This window comes from Quercus robur, chromosome 11 (genome assembly GCF_932294415.1).
Source record: "Quercus robur chromosome 11, dhQueRobu3.1, whole genome shotgun sequence".
In the NCBI taxonomy this organism is placed as follows: domain Eukaryota; kingdom Viridiplantae; phylum Streptophyta; class Magnoliopsida; order Fagales; family Fagaceae; genus Quercus; species Quercus robur.
In genome coordinates, this window is record NC_065544.1 from 53,203,883 (window position 1) to 53,217,616 (window position 13,734).

At 31.3% G+C, this 13,734-nt stretch overlaps 1 non-coding gene and 1 pseudogene across 1 annotated transcript; both read right to left on the minus strand.

Annotated features, from left to right (window-relative positions):
• Positions 1–8,787: 8,787 nt before the first annotated feature.
• LOC126707851 (U4 spliceosomal RNA) lies at positions 8,788–8,940 on the minus strand. Its single transcript, XR_007649148.1, has one exon. It is a non-coding gene; the product is annotated as a U4 spliceosomal RNA (small nuclear RNA).
• Positions 8,941–9,586: 646 nt separating this feature from the next.
• On the minus strand, positions 9,587–13,327 carry LOC126706563 (acetylserotonin O-methyltransferase-like; annotated as a pseudogene).
• Positions 13,328–13,734: the final 407 nt, after the last annotated feature.

Below are 13,734 nucleotides of genomic sequence, written 5' to 3' on the forward strand. Positions count from 1 at the left end.
TCCACTATCTCAACTAGGGGTAGCAATATTTGACATGATTCGTGAATATGATAAGAACAAGTGTTTTTTATGGATAGTATTTAGTATAAATGAGTTCATGTTAAATTGAGTCGACATGCTTCAACACAATTACTGAATGAGTCAATTATGTGTTGACCTTCTTAGCCCACAATCAATCTAAGATGACATGATTCGTATAAATAAATACCATTTTATCTAACATTTGTTTAAATTTTAATATAATTGAGTAAGGAAAAGAATTTAATGGTTATATTGATAAATTCTTCATTGAAACTTTGAAGTTCCTATATTATATCTCCAAAAAATCACTCTTTTAGCATTATCTTTCTTAAATTGTGTATTAAATGGGTTGAAATGAGTTATGTTTTGTAAACCAATAAACAGTTGTGTTAAGATTGAGAGGTTCTTTCTCAAAAACGAAAAAAGATTGAGAGGGTTTGATGCGATTATTAATTGGGTTGCATTAGGATGACATGACATGAGCATATGACCTGCTAATGTGAATTGTCACCCCTGTTCAAATGATGCTTGGTTAGGGATGCTCTAAAGAGCAGTCTTAAACTGGTCACAGAAAATAAGCTAGTAAAGAGTGGTGTAAAATGCATCACCTTTAACATACATGTAAAAACAGACCCCTAGAATTTGCCAACAACCTGACTTGAGGTTTGTTTATAAGCGAGTGTATTTAATTTTCTATATTTATGTGCTTACAAATAATAAAGAAAGGTCATTGATTTTTAAATGATGTAGCACTATACAAACTATTAAAAAAAAAAATTGTAAACTGAACTCTCTCCATTTTACCATGAAATGGAATTAATGAATCTTATTCTAGTCAGGCAGAGGGCAAAATCCATCATACCATTAAGCCATTTGCAAAAGAAATACTATCATTAAAAAAAAACATAATATTATAACTCTAAGTTTTTCAATACAAATTACATTAGAAATTGGTCAATGTTTTTAATTTTATTTTATATTTAAATCGGGTTACATGACAGTTTAGAAGACCACATATGTATATTAAATCATATGATCTATTTAATAATTTAAAAAAAATTACAAGACTATTAAGTACATCATGTACTTGTTGCAGGAACTTATTCCAAATGGTTTTAGAAGAAAATTCCAAACACTTAGATAGTGACCTCTAATATATACTAGTTTGAACGTGAAAGCGGAAATTTTGATACCACTTATTAGAGAGGTAATTCTTTGATGAGATTCTGATGAAGACTTAAAAGTTAAAACTTTTGAATTGAGTAATATCCTATATTATATTAAGGCCTTAATTGCTATCTTTCCAAGATTTTATCTCCCTGAAAAGTAGATTGAAATACACTTAACTTTTCATATGATATCTAACGGACAACTATTCAACAAATTAATACATAGATGATATCTTGGTATGTTTCAATTAGCCTAGCCTTATTCAATATAAATTTAATAATCTATCTTGCTAGTTGTTTACTCGAGGGAAAATGCTAGAGATATAAATTTTTTTATAATTTTTTTTGTAAATTGTTGATGTGGTGAGTGATTATTAGTAAATAAAAAAAAATGATATTATTGGCATGCCTAGATGAGAACTAGTAAGAACTTAACCACAAAAAACAATTTGTAAAAATGTTGTAAAATAATTTGTGATTGTAGCATTACTATTTTTCAAGTAGTTAATAACCACTAACCAAGTAGGCAAGTAGTAATTATACTATCTAGTTGGCTGATTGAAGACAGGTTTTTCGTGGAATATTCACGTAAAACAGGTGTTTTAGTTTACACTTCTCAAAAAAAAAAAAAAAAAAACAAAAAAAACAAAATAAAACAAAACAAAAACAAATGGTGTTTATGCTTCACACTCCTATTTACAATTCAAAATCCTTAACAGTTACGGTAGATATGGAGTACCAACCCGAAATGTAATTGGCAGGTAGATTTATTGGTTACTTTATATATTGGCTATTGTGTATCTTTGTCAGCCAAAAACTTATTATATGCAACAGAAGCTTCGCAACTATACCGCTAATAGTAATTGGCTATTTTTTGGTCCTTTTCTTTTAGCTAGTAATTGACTATATATAACAAGTTGATACTGGTTATATTCGTTTTTACCTATGATTTAAACAAGATTAAAGTGTTTGGGTGGAGAGCTTGCAATGATATATTGCCAACAAAACAAAATCTGTCAAAGCGAAAAATAATTGAGGATGAGATGTGTCCTATATGTATGAGATTTCTAGAGTCAGCAATCCATGCTTTGTGGGAGTGTGAAACGGCCAAGGATGTGTGGGCTGGTAGCTTGAAAATTCTGCAGAAGGGAGTATTGGGTTTGGCTGATTTTACTCACCTAATAGAGTACTTGCTAGATCGGATTGAGCTACATGACATGGAGGAGTTTCTGGTGCAAGCTTGGTAGATTTGGAATCAAAGAAACCGGGTTGTATATGGAGGGAAATTCCATGACCCGGGATGGTTGATCACTCGAGCTAGGTCGCTGTTAGAGGACTTTTGGACTGCCCAAGATCAGAAGAGAACTGAATCAACTAGGCAGCCAGCTCAGGATACTTGGCAGCCTCCTCTCTTCAAGCTTAACTTTGATGCAGCAGTGTTTTCAGGCCTCAACAGTTCTGATTTTGGTGCTATTATACGCAATGAGAAAGAAGAGCTTATGGTAGCCATGGCAGCTAAGGGTCCGAAAGTGTTTTGCAGTACGGAAGCTGAACTACATGCTTGTAGGAAAGCGATTGAGTTTGCAGTGGATGCGGGTTTCTCAGAATTAGTTATTGAGAGAGATAATAGTTCGGCCATGACAGCAATTTCAACGTTGAAGATTGATCAGTCCTTGTTAGGGAATGTGGTTGGGGATATTCAACATTTGATTCGTAATTTGCAGTGGGTAAGGATTGATTGTGTTAGAAGAGGGGGAAATCGGGTTGCTCATGTATTAGCCCAATTTGCTAGGAATATTACTGAGGATATGTATTGGATGGAAGATGTTCCTCTGATAGCTAGAGAAGCTTTGTACCAAGATGCTAATTTTGTTGAGTGAATGAATGATATGCTTCTGTTTCAAAAAAAAAAAAAAAAAAAAAAAAAAAAAAAACCATCAGGGCCTAAGGCCCATTGTACTCCAAAATTTTATAAAAAGACTCTAAGGCTCTCCATTGGAACAAAAAAAGGCCCCCAAAATGTTTTTTAACAAGAGTCTCAAAAGTATTAGGAGGATATTCAATTTTTAAACAGAAAAAAGGTACAAAAAATTGGGTTTTGCATTATTTCTCATCCTAGTTTCAAGTTGATGTGTCTTTGAAGAAGTCAGTAAAAAGCCAAACATCTTTAGTTTTATATATACTAGCCTAAGAAGTACGGTGGTATGATTATGTACTAGGTGAGAATTTGAAAATATGCAGTTTAAAATAATAAGTATTGAAATTAGAATTATAATTAAAAGAAGAAAATGAATATCAGATATGAATAGTGCACCCTTTGTTGTTTTTGTTAGACAAAGCTTCTTTTATTTTCTATTCTTGATTTATCAACTATATGAAGTTGGAACCATTTTTTCTTAGTATGAACAAAGTTGTGAAGAAATACAATCATTGGTCTAAGCAAAAGCTATGGGCCCTAGGACCAGTGTAACTCTGTCACTATGTTTCATCCATATAAGCAACTTCCAATCGATTTTTTAAAGTACATAAAATGACATAAAAATATTACACTTCAAAAAAAAAAAAAAAACTCAATTAAATTAAATCCCAATTGTTATTTTTGCTAAGTTGGAGCTCTAAAATTCCTTATTTGAGAAGTTTGTCATGTCAATATATAGTAGTAGCTAATGTGGTGTTTTATGCTTGTACCGTGCTATATGTTGAGAGACTAGCTATTGTGGTGTTTTATACTTGTACCATGCTATATGTTGAGAGAGAGAGAGAGAGAGAGAGAGAGAGAGAGAGAGAGAGAGAGAGAGAGAGAGAGAGAGAGAGAGAGAGAGAGAGAGAGAGAGAGAGAGAGAGAGAGAGAGAGAGAGAGAGAGAGAGAGAGCTTTGGAATAAAAAATAATTTTCCTTTTGATGTAGCGATGAATAGTCCTTAATACTGTTGAGGCTGATGTAGGGTAATTTTGGTTGAATTTAGCCAAATTTTTGTTGAAAAACTGTTTAATTTGGCGAGGCTAATGCTAATGCTTTAAGAAAGAATTGGGAAACGTTGTATCAAACACCTGAAAGTAAAAGTAGTAATTGTACACTATTTATCTTTTTATCTTTTTGGGGATACAAATTTGTAATTTTTGCAGAGAAAGTACTCTAAATAGTTGTATTAAAAGTACTCTATAGTGTTACTTATTCAGATGAAAGTAAAGATTAGTCAAACAAAAATAATTGGATGAGTGACATATTTTAACTTATGCAATTGTATTATTATTATTATTATTATTTTATAACAACACATGTATAGAAACTTAATTATGATATTTTACTAATAAATGTTTATTTGATAATCTTTTTGGGTGGAAGAATTTGCAAGTTCTACAAAGAAAATAATCTCAATAGATTATTAATAACATATTGTTTTCCTAATTTGTCCAATAAATCATTGTAAAGTTTCATTAATTTTTGAGTTATATTTTTGGTGTTTTAAATTGTAAGGTAGAAAAAATAGGGTTCGAGAAAATTTGAAAAATTTCCCTAATTTTTCCAACTAATAATTGTTAAGTTTTATTAATTTTTGAGTTACATTTTTTGGTGTTTTGAATTGTAGGGTAGAAAAAATAGGATTTGAATTTAAAAAAAAAAAAAAAAAACTAAAATAATAATTTTGAAATTTTTTATACTTTTTAATGTTATACAAAATGTAATAAATAACTTTCATTAAAAAATGAATATTTGCGTTAACTTGCATTTTGAATTCTTGAAAAAGAAATTTTATTGTTTACATCTCGGTATGTTTGATTCATCTTTTGGGCTCTATAACTCTGACATCGCAGATTCTTTTGATGTAGAAAAGAGCCATAAAAAATGAGTTTCAGTTTGCTCAATTGGTAAAAGTTTTTATTGAATAGAAGATCTAGGATTCATACCTCGTTTACACCAAAAACCAATTAATATCTTGATTTGATAATAAAAAGCAATCATCATGAGTAATAAAGGCTAAAAGGTAGGGTTGAAAATTGGAACGAGAGATAGAGGAGATTAGGAATCTCCAATTCTTTTATAGTACTCTTAGTCTTAATTTGGCTTGCATAAAGAATCCTTGGGCCTTAATTTTGTAGGCTAATTAGCTACATTATTCTGGAGTGGGCTGCTTCCTATATTCTATTTGACCATGTTTTGTTTTGTTTTTTTAAGAAAAAGATAGAGTTTTGTTTCAAGTAATTGGGTTCTAAAGTTATGCATTTGGTCCATTCAAAAGAGATAAGAAATTGAAAATACAATTGTTGTTGGCAATAATTTTGTAGTTCAACAAGAACCTCAAGGTGTTTCTAATGAAAATGTAAATGATTCCAATATCTTTTACTCATGTTGTGACTATTATATAGATGGACAAAATTTATTTATATAAATATATAAATATATATATATATATATATATGCTTTTTTGGACAATTCATTGTTGTTTAACATTTAACAATGGTTCTAAGTTCTAACTAGTTAATTTGGTCATAATTGGAATTTTTTTGCATATTATAATTGGCACCTAAAGTCTAATCTATAAATACTATATAATAGAAGCTAACATTTTTCAAACTATTGATGTGGCAAATTCTTATTAATTTTAATATGAATGTACCACTAATATCACATTTATGTTTACCAATAGTTATTTGAAAATTACTAAAGCCAAATCAGCTGTTTGTAAAAATGTTGTAAATTAATTTGTGTTTGTAGCATTACTCTTATGTTTTAATAGGTTCTACGAAGTAATGAAAATGAACAAATAATTTCATTATTAAAAAAAAAAAAAAATTTATGTTGGTATATTTCACCGTAGAATCTTATATTTAGGTTTTTTTTTTGGGAGGTTGAACCCCCAACTCCACCTTTGCTAGGCCCAGATTTGGGCTAGGTCAATACTATACATTTAAGAAAATCAATTGCCATTGCTTAGAATCTAGTAGTTCTTCGAAATTGTCATTCTCCTATAATATAGAAAACGGGAACCTATAAAAGGAAACTTGGAAAACTTGTAGTTTAATTACGAATAGGGTTAATTTCAAATGGTCAATGTAGATATTACTGGTGCTAGATTTGTTTTGAATTAATTAAAAAAATGTCAATATTGATTTCTTTGCCACGAGATTTGATTAATGTAATGTGCATCACATTATAGTGAATCAAACGCCCCCAGATGATCCTTGGATTGTAGAGAGAATATATATATACATATATATATATATATATATATGTGTGTGTGTGTGTGTGTGTGTGTATGTCATTTAAAAAAAAAAAAAAAAAAACTTAAACTAAATTGGTAAGGGGTTTAACTCAACCCCTACAGAAATTGATGTATGCTGCAAAATAAGTGGTGTGCTGCAAAATAAGTGGTGGCAAGCACACGGTATTCTTTATGTACTAGCCTAAGAAGTGTGGTGGTATGATAATGTACTAGTTGAGAATTGAAAATATGCGGTTTAAAATAATAAGTATTGAAATTAGCATTATAATTAAAAGAAGAAAATTAATATCCGATATGAATAGTGCTCCCTTTGTTTTTTTTGTTAGATGAAGCTTCTTTTATTTTATTTTTTCTTGATTTATCAAATATATGAAGTTTGAACCATTTTTTGTTAGTATGAACAAAGTTGTGAAGAAATACAATCATTGGACTAAGCAAAAGCTATGGCCCTTGGGAATAGTGTAACTCCGTCATTGTGTTTCATCCATGTAAGCAACTTCCAACCGATTTTTTAAAGTATATAAAATGACATAGAAAACTCAATCACATTATATCCCAATTGTTATTTTGCTAAGTTGAAGCTCTAAAATTCCTCATTTGAGAAGTTGTTCGTGTCAATAGTAGTAGCTATTGTGGTGTTTTATGCTTGTACCATGCTATATGGAGAGAGAGAGAGAGAGAGAGAGAGGGTCAACATACAAAAAATGTAACAAATCAACCAAAATTTAAAATAATTTACTCATATATTTCATATGTTATTCATACTTCACTCATACATTTTATATGCTTTTACCAGCCTCCACCACCTACGTGCGGCGGTTTTCTACAAGTTTGGCAGCAACAAGCCTCACGAAAGCAACAAATTGGCTGCCCTTGTGTGCTTCCAATAAAAGCTAAGAATGCCATTAATACGATCATAAAAGCCTTCACAGCAAATTGTTTGTAGCCTTCCATCAACACTTACTCTTGAAATTCTTTAGATAGCTAGTTTTAATCGTCTTCAGTTGTAGAATGAAAGATATGTAACTTTTTTATAGAAAAAAATGGAATTGGCACAACTAATTGAAGATACTTGTGTTCATAAATAGGTGAAATATTAATTTTGATATGGAAACTCTTGAGAACACAGTAAAGAGTACATTTATTGAATTTATGTTTTTCCACCCTTATTGAAGAGTTTAAAGAACGTTTCCCCTCTCTCTCTCTATATCTTTCTCTCTCTCCATATAAATTTTTATTTATTAATCACTTAATTTTAGCCATTTCGTATATCATAAGAGCGTTGACATCAATCTCCACAAGGTTTTAGCCAAATAAATCCAAAAAACTTATATGTTGCTAGTTTAACAAATAGACACCTACATCAACCTTAGTATTTTTTTTCTTTATCCATCTAATGCAAGAATAGTTAACAAATTTGCATTTAGCTTCAATGGCCTTTGGAATCTGATATCACAACCACAACAACAGTAGACCAAAGCCAAATAAAATCTCATTGCATTGCAAATAATTTTGAAAGATACATAATGGATTTTAGCTAACCAGCTTCAATATAACATGCTAGAACTTACAAAAGCCCATTAATGTTGGTCACAAAATCCCCGTTACTATATATTTCAACAATTACATTTATATTATTTTATTTTCATCGGTTCAACCCTTTGACAATTGCCTAGGGTTACCAAATAGAAATGGCCTCATAGTTTTGGTCTAAAAGAATATATTTCATACTTATTTACCTTTTCTTTTGGAAAAGTTTTTGTTTCTAGCTAAATTTAAAGAAATCCATATACATTTTTTTTTCTTTCTATCCCACTTAAATCAAAAGTAATCTTCCTCCCTCTCTCTCTCTCTCTCTCTCTCTTGATTAACTCTCAATTTTGAGAGAGAACAAACCTCCTCGACTTGGACCTATTATACATCCCTAATGGGACTCCCCCACTCCCCATCCCCATGAATCAATCATATCTCTTGATAAACATCAAAATATTGATGTAGACACCACCACCCTAGCATTGCTAATAATATTATTTGATAACTTGAACTCTCTATATTGATAAGTGTGGAAATGCAATAACCATTGATGTCACATGTTATGAATGATGTATAATAAAGGGGATATCAATGACGAATTCATGTAAGTATATGTTATTGATCACAAATTTCTATATTAATAAGTTGTGAAAAGATTTGTATCTATAACATTTCTCTTATATTTATCCACATCCCTTTCAAAAATTTGATGTGCTTTTCTTCTTGGCAAGAAAAAATTACTGCAATTAATAAGAGTTTATTTATTTATTATTATTATTATTTAATATTCAGAGATTAGCAATTAGATAAGACAATAAGTTTGAGAACTAGTAATTGTAGGGCTTTACCCTAAAGAGGCAACCCTTCCAGAAATTCTCAAAGGCCAAGGCTGAACCCAGGCCTAAGAGGGGGTTTGGAAATAGTTTTCAACCAGCAAAAGACGCACCTCAATTAGAACCTCACTAGCTGCGTCGTTGCCCCAAGCGCAATGATGGGTTGTTAATGTGGTTTTGCTCGACATTTATATTCAGCTGTGTAGCAGAGTCTGCCAGACATAAACGATGTGGGTTACAATTCTCTTTTTACAGGAAAAAAAAGAAAAATGAAAAAAGAAAAAATTTGAGCTCAGTTTCTCCCTTGTTCACTGTAGCCTATATATGACAGGAGTCAGTTTCAGTTTTATAAATAATTTTAAATTAAAAAAAAAATTATTCAGCATGTCTTACTATTTGAATGCACTGAAGTAATATGTGGAAACGTTTATAATTTGATGTAAGTTTGTTAAATTATTATACGACTACAAAATTATTTTCTAAACTGTGGGGCAGATTTGACTTTTTTTTTTTAATGAATGATATTTTCTAGCCAAAAAAAAAGTTTCTTCAGAAATTTTCGTTTCACCAATGTTTTCATTGAATTAGGATGGAAAGACATAATAAAGAAGAGGAAGAAAAAAAAGAAAATTTCGATAGTCATATAGATGCACTTAATACCAAGGAAACTACATTAACTTAAACTAGTTTTATTGAATTAAGTAGCCATAACAACAGAGCGAAAGAGAATCAATACTTAGGAACCAAGATCCGCAATAGTTCATATTTTTAAGTAGAGATAATCCTTATTTCTTAGCTACTTTAAATTATGGACATGCCTCAATTACTGTTTGCAAAGCACGAATTGGTTTCACTGTGTATCTACTAAATCCAGCCTCTCCAAGAACAAATCCCCACTCTTTCAAGGTCCTCTCTTTGCATTTTTTAAGGATTTGGATGCACTCGTTGTCTGCCCAATCATGCAGAACCCGGTGCAATTCTCAATGTGAACTATTTAAGCCAAAGAACCGGATATCATAAAAAGGGTACGGTGTACTTTAACTTGAGAAATACCAAACCAATTTTGATTCTAATAGAGAATCATATGCTATTACATTTTACATAAAAGGAGCATGGGAGCCGAGGAAAAATTTAAGCTTACGGTTGAAGTAACAATATTGCTATTTTAAACCTATGAAGTTCGGATGCTTCAATAAAATCCTTGACCTGTCCTTGTCAAGCATGACAAACAAAAACATATATGTCTAGGATAATTTCGCGTGTCCGAAGAGAAAAACAATATAACTTCTTATTTAAAAATTCCTTCTATTTTAAACATAATTTCAATGATTTTATTTTGAAAACTTAAACATAAAATATGTTTTTAAAAATATACCGAAAGATATGTATTAATTAATTATATAATTTTCGTATATTGTGTGTCGTGTCTTGTAACTCTTGTTCGTGTTTCTTATTTTCAAATAGAGAGTATTGTCTTATCTAATAGGCTTAATGGCATATATTTCGGAGGTATGAAAGATTTGAAAGTTGAAACTACTTGAAGACCTTTTACAAAACCTTTTATGTGTGTGTTTCAGCTAGGTTAACAGCAGGTCTTCATTCTGAAGTGGCTGTCTAAATAAATGACCTATACACTGAGGGCGTCATTTTCATTTGCATGAACTTACCAGTATGAAAGCAGCATCAGCCTTTGGAACACTTTCAAACATATCACCCCCAGCATGTTCAACTCTGGTGATCTCTGCGGCAACAGAGACAACATGAGGAAGATCAAACTTGATGCGTTGAAGCCATGGACAAGCCTTAATCAACAACTTTATAGTGGTTCCGGTGCCTCCACCCACATCTACCAAACTGCTAAGCCCATCAAATAATCCTGGACAACCTTGAATCATCGCGGGCACCACTAGCCTTGCGTCACAAGGCATTGCTTCATTGAAGAGCTAGCTATGATCAGGATTTGCTGCTGTATGGTTCCATAACCATGAGCCTTCTCAAATGATGAAGTCCCATTGGCCAGAACTCGGGCACTTAGACTAAGCCATGGTGCCAGCATCACTGGGCTGCTCTCCATCAAAATAAAAGCAGCCATGCTATGTTCTCCTTGTCTCATCAAACGGCGAGATAGAGGCGTTTGTGCATAACCTGGGAACAGTAGCGAGCCAAGATTTAGCATCAGAAGACAAAAAATACAACATACTTAATTAGCTTGTCTTCCACACTCACAAACATGACTAGATGCACATATAATGCACACACTATATATATATATATATATATATATATATATATGGAGATGATTTCAAGTTACACTTGGCTTAATTCTTTAAAATTACACATTTTCTAAACCATTGGATTTAAGTAGATTCAATAGTAAAAAAAGACACTCATTAATACTAATATTCTGATTTATATCTAATTAATTATCCCTTATTTATTGCATTCCATATCTATCTCTAAACTTAAAAAAACACAAAAAGTGTATGTCTCTCTTTATGTTTTTTTTTTTTTTTTTTACCGTTTCTCCAAAAAAAAAAAAAAAAAAAAAAAAAAAAAAATTCCTCCATTACACGCCTCTCTATCTCTGTCTCTTACTCCTTAATCACTCTTCCACCTCCACTGCCAGGTCGCTGACAAAAAAAAGAAAAAGAAAGAGACCAAACAATCCAGTTAAGGTATTGAAAAAAAGAGGGATGGTTAGAGATTATGCTCGACCACCGATTGGTAAGAGATGATGGACGTGGCCTTGGGCAAGAAGTGATGGATAATCATCCTATGAATGTAGTCTTCCACATCCTTGTGGAATCCAACATTTCCACCACTCTAAGCTCGATTTCCAATCCTTTTCCCTTGAGCCCCTCTCTTCTTTCTCATCGTGTTGGTGCTCATTTGAAAAAAAAAAAATAATAAATAAAAATAGTTGAGACTGCTCTGTCACATGACTCACATCTGGGTAGTTGTCTAGTTGACATTAAGGTCAGTAGTCATACTATCAAGAAGAGAAAAAACTATTCAATAAGGTCATGAGTCTCATATGTTGATAGCTGATAGAGTTACATAGAGGCATGGCAATTGACCTGATAGAGTTACACAGTTTCAGTAGTCGTACTTTCAAATTATTTTACCAACTGTACAACTTGTACATTGTCCATCAATCTGATTCCCTGATTGTTGGAGAAAAAAATTACTTCAACAATCTAGGAAAATCACAGGTCAATCAAATTTAAAATTTAATTGTGAAGTATCACACATCTCTATAGTAAAAGTAATAAAATTGCATTATGGAAAATCCATCCCGCTAAAAACATGATAGAAAGTTGTTATGCTGCTACTCTAAGGTTTATAAGACTTATCTTTTCTGGTTTATAAGAAAATTCAATAAAATTGGAGCTGTCATTGAAATTTGATGGAAATTTCCAATTTGGTTGCCCATGAATGAAAGTGTTCGGCTTGGTGTTTTTTTTTTTTTTTTTTCTTCCGCTGGCAACCTGTTGGGGTGGAACAATGGTGGAGGAGCAATGGTGGAGGAGACAAATAGAGAGAGAGAAACGTAGAGAGAGAGAGAGAGAGAGAGTCAGACGTTAAATGTTTTTGGGTATAGAGATAGGTTTAGAATGTAATAAATGATGGTAATTAATGAGATCCTAGTAAGAATATTTGTAATAATGAGAGATTTTTTTAACCGTTAAATCTATTTAAATCTAACGGCTTAAAAAATGTGTAACATTAAAGAGTTACACCAGGTGTAACTTGAACCCATCTCATATATATATATATATATATATATGATACTTAACATCAATTTAAACAATACAGTGCTACTCATTTGAATATTACATTATATTTTAATGGTAAGAAAATTCATGGAAAAATAGCATATCAAGTATATTATGTTATTTATAAAGATACTTTTATATATGTATAAATTGTATTGTCATAATTTTAAATAGTCAACGTTCTAATTAAATTTTTCATAAAATGATTTTTAGTGATTAGATAAATCTCAAATAAAGCTTCCAAGTTAGTTTTTGTTAAATTCAAATAATTAAATGATAAAAATTTTTAATTATATAATTTTTTTTTGTATATTTAAAACTTCGTAAATTAAATTAAAAATAACATCAAATTATGTAGTTTATAATATTATAATTAATCCTAAAATTTATTACTTATACGCTCAGTTTGTGAAAAATGATAAAATGTATGTTAGATAAAGAAATGTATAGAATGATAAAAAAAATAATCAAAGTTGGGGGGTCCCCCCCCTTGCCTGGGGAGCCTTGGGTAGTGACTTTCTCTTTGAATATTCCACGGTGCATTATGAGGCCTCATAATGCGATAGAGTTGGAAAGGAGCACATCCTAGGGTTGAAGACAAGTCCGAGAGTGTAATGGGGCTTCATGTCTTTCAATGGCATCAGCTATCCCAAGATCAAGGGCACACTTGACTACAGCTATTTCTGAAAAGCCCAATATGTACTTCCAGATATTTATGTCTACATGTTCTTCTTCTTCTTCATGGTGAAACTCTCTTTGTGTTTCTTCCATCTCTTTCTCTCTTCCCTCCTCTCTCGATCAGTATGAGCAATATATTAATTCTACTTGAGGTAAGACATTTCAGGTTGGCGGTTCATATACACAAGAACTGTTGCGCAATAGGAAAATGAAGCTATCACTATGATTTGCTTTCAAGATTTTACTACTATTTTTATTTTATTTCCTTTAGTGCTAATCCAGCCAAAAAGATTTGTCCTACATTTGGGCTAGTACTACTTTAATATTCTTTATGATAAACATGATATTATATACTTATCGTTTCTTATCATTAGATGAAAATATTAATTGATTTTTTTTTTTATGTAAGTAATATTTGAACTTAATGCTAGGGTGTAATTGGGATTTGGGTTTCTTGAGAGTATTCTTGTGCACTATTGTATTTTTACTGATAATAGTGA